The sequence below is a fragment of the Crinia signifera genome, chromosome 4, assembly GCF_055691185.1.
Source record: "Crinia signifera chromosome 4, ASM5569118v1, whole genome shotgun sequence".
Taxonomy (NCBI): Eukaryota; Metazoa; Chordata; class Amphibia; order Anura; family Myobatrachidae; genus Crinia; species Crinia signifera.
Genome location: NC_139220.1, coordinates 15,292,485 through 15,296,441, shown reverse-complemented (window position 1 = coordinate 15,296,441; position 3,957 = coordinate 15,292,485).

Sequence of the window (3,957 nt, the reverse complement as noted above, 5' to 3'; positions counted from 1 at the left end):
TGACGTCACTTCCGGCGGCTTCTGCCGCTGTTGCTGCTGTTGCTGTGCATCTGTGCATCTGTATGACTCGCACTGTACCGTGCCCAATGTGTCCATACACAGTATAGCAGCATAGCTCTATACCACCTCACCTGTGTGCCCATCAACACGGGAGGGGCTATAAAACTTCACCTGTGTGCCCGTCAACATGGTGTCCCTATACCACCTCACCTGTGTGCCCATCAACACGGAGGGCTATACCACCTCACCTGTGTGCCATCAACATGGTGTCCCTATAACACCTCACCTGTGTGCCCATCAACACGGAGGACTATACAACCTCACCTGTGTGCCCATCAACATGGTGTCCCTATACCACCTCACCTGTGTGCCCATCAACACGGGTGGGGCTATACAACTTCACCTGTGTGCCCATCAACATGGTGTCCTTATACCACCTCACCTGTGTGCCAATCAGCATGGTGTCCTTATACCACCTCACCTGTGTAACCATCAGCATGGTGTCCTTATACCAATTCACCTAGGTGCCCATCAGCAAAGGTGTCCATATACCACCTCACCTGTGTAACCATCAGCATTGTGTCCTTATACCAATTCACCTAGGTGCCCATCAGCATGGTGTCCTTATACCACCTCACCTGTGTGCCTATCATCATGGTGTCCCTATACCACCTCACCTGTGTACCCATCAGTATGGTGTCCTTATACCATCTCACCTGTGTGCCCATCAGCAGGGGTGTCCCTATACCACCTCACCTGTGTGCCCATCAGCAGGGGTGTCCCTATACCACCTCACCTGTGTGCCCATTAACACGGGGGGCTATACCACCTCACCTGTATGCCCATCAACATGGTGTCCCTATAACACCTCACCTGCATGGTGTCCTTATACCATCTCACCTGTGTACCATCAGCACAGGTGTCCCTATACCACCTCACCTGTGTACCCATCAGCACAGGTGTCCCTATACCACCTCACCTGTGTGCCCATCAGCATGGTATCATTATACCACCTCACCTGTGTGCCCATCAGCAGGGGGTCTCTATACCACCTCACCTGTGTGCCCATCAGCATGGTGTCCCTATACCACCTCACCTGTGTGCCCATCAGCAGGGGGTCTCTATACCACCTCACCTGTGTGCCCATCAGCATGATGTCCTTATACCACCTCACCTGTGTGCCCATCATCATGGTGTCCTTATACCACCTCACCTCTGTGCCCATCAGCATGGTGTCCTTATACCACCTCACCTGTGTGCCCATCAGCATGGTGTCTATAAACCATCTCACCTGTGTGCCCATCAGCAAAGGTGTCCATATACCACCTCACCTTTGTGCCCATCAGCACAGGTGTCCATATACCACCTCACCTGTGTGCCCATCAGTATGGTGTCCTTATACCACCTCACCTGTGTGCCCATCAGTATGGTGTCCTTATACCACCTCACCTGTGTGCCCATCAGCATGGTGTCTATATACCATCTCACCTGTATGCCCATCAGCATGGTGTCCCTATATCACCTCACCTGTGTGCCATCAGCATGGTGTCCCTATACCACCTCACCTGTGTGCCCATCAGCATGGTGTCCCTATACCACCTCACCTGTGTGCCCATCAGTATGGTGTCCTTAAACCACCTCACCTGTGTGCCCATCAGCATGGTGTCCCTATACCACCTCACCTGTATGCCCATCAACATGGTGTCCTTATACCACCTCACCTGTGTGCCCATCAGCATGGTGTCCCTATACCACCTCACCTGTGTGCCCATCAGCATGGTGTCCTTATACCACCTCACCTGTGTGCCCATCAGCATGGTGTCACTATACCACCTCACCTGTGTGCCCATCAGCATGGTGTCCCTATACCACCTCACCTGTGTGCCCATCAGCATGGTGTCCCTATACCACCTCACCTGTGTGCCCATCAGCATGGTGTCCTTATACCACCTCACCTGTGTGCCCATCAGCATGGTGTCCCTATATCACCTCACCTGTGTGCCCATCAGCATGGTGTCCCTATACCACCTCACCTGTGTGCCCATCAGCATGGTGTCCCTATACCACCTCACCTGTATGCCCATCAGCATGGTGTCCCTATACCACCTCACCTGTATGCCCATCAGCATGGTGTCCCTATACCACCTCACCTGTATGCCCATCAGCATGGTGTCCCTATATCACCTCACCTGTGTGCCCATCAGCATGGTGTCCCTATACCACCTCACCTGTGTGCCCATCAGCATGGTGTCCCTATACCACCTCACCTGTATGCCCATCAGCATGGTGTCCCTATATCACCTCACCTGTGTGCCCATCAGCATGGTGTCCTTATACCACCTCACCTGTGTGCCCATCAGCATGGTGTCACTATACCACCTCACCTGTGTGCCCATCAGCATGGTGTCCCTATACCACCTCACCTGTGTGCCCATCAGCATGGTGTCCCTATACCACCTCACCTGTGTGCCCATCAGTATGGTGTCCTTATACCACCTCACCTGTGTGCCCATCAGCATGGTGTCCCTATATCACCTCACCTGTGTGCCCATCAGCATGGTGTCCCTATACCACCTCACCTGTGTGCCCATCAGCATGGTGTCCCTATACCACCTCACCTGTATGCCCATCAGCATGGTGTCCCTATACCACCTCACCTGTATGCCCATCAGCATGGTGTCCCTATACCACCTCACCTGTATGCCCATCAGCATGGTGTCCCTATACCACCTCACCTGTGTGCCCATCAGCATGGTGTCCCTATACCACCTCACCTGTGTGCCCATCAGCATGGTGTCCCTATACCACCTCACCTGTATGCCCATCAGCATGGTGTCCCTATATCACCTCACCTGTGTGCCCATCAGCATGGTGTCCCTATACCACCTCACCTGTGTGCCCATCAGCATGGTGTCCCTATACCACCTCACCTGTGTGCCCATCAGCATGGTGTCCTTATACCACCTCACCTGTGTGCCCATCAGCATGGTGTCCCTATACCACCTCACCTGTGTGCCCATCAGCATGGTGTCCCTATACCACCTCACCTGTGTGCCCATCAGCATGGTGTCCCTATACCACCTCACCTGTGTGCCCATCAGCATGGTGTCCCTATACCACCTCACCTGTATGCCCATCAGCATGGTGTCCCTATACCACCTCACCTGTATGCCCATCAGCATGGTGTCCCTATACCACCTCACCTGTGTGCCCATCAGCATGGTGTCCTTATACCCTGTCACAGTTAAATCTTTTACATACAAAGCGTAGTTACCATAGGTGCAGGGGGTGCAGCTGCTATGGGGCCCAGAGCAGAGAAAGTAATATACAGATGGAGTCGCTCTTATCCAGCGGGGGGTCTGGCAGTTGGATCGCCATCCCCCGCCAGCCGCCAGAAGGGGACGCACGCGCATCCCCTTCCGATGGAGCTCCTCATTGATTGCCACCTCCCCCCCTAACCCTGGCCGTCTCCCTGAAGCGGAGCTGGGTAGGGTTCATGTCCCCCGCCGCCCGGAAACCGGGACGCGCATGCGTGTGAGACGCAGTCCGATGGAGCGCATCTCTGCTGGCGATCGCCCACAGGGGCAGTCTGGCGAGCCCCGGCGCTGCCTGAGAGCAGCGGCGTAACTATAGCACCGCAGCCCCCGCCACCGCGGGGGGGGGGGGGCGCTGTGGTGCTATAGTTACACCCCCCCAATCTTACCTATCTCGCTGGTCCCGGCGGCTCCGTTCTTCTGCTGAGGACCACCACAAAATGGCCGCCCCCATATAGCACACAGTTCTCTGAAACTGTCTGCTGTATGGGGACGGCCATTTTGTGGTGGTCCTCAGCAGAAGAAAAACGGAGCCTCCGGGAAGGCTGCAGGGGATTGGGGGGGGGGGGGGTGCATGGGCGGCGGGGGATTGGGGGTGCTTGGCGGGGCGGCGCCCAAAACTTAGTTACGCCACTGCCTGAGA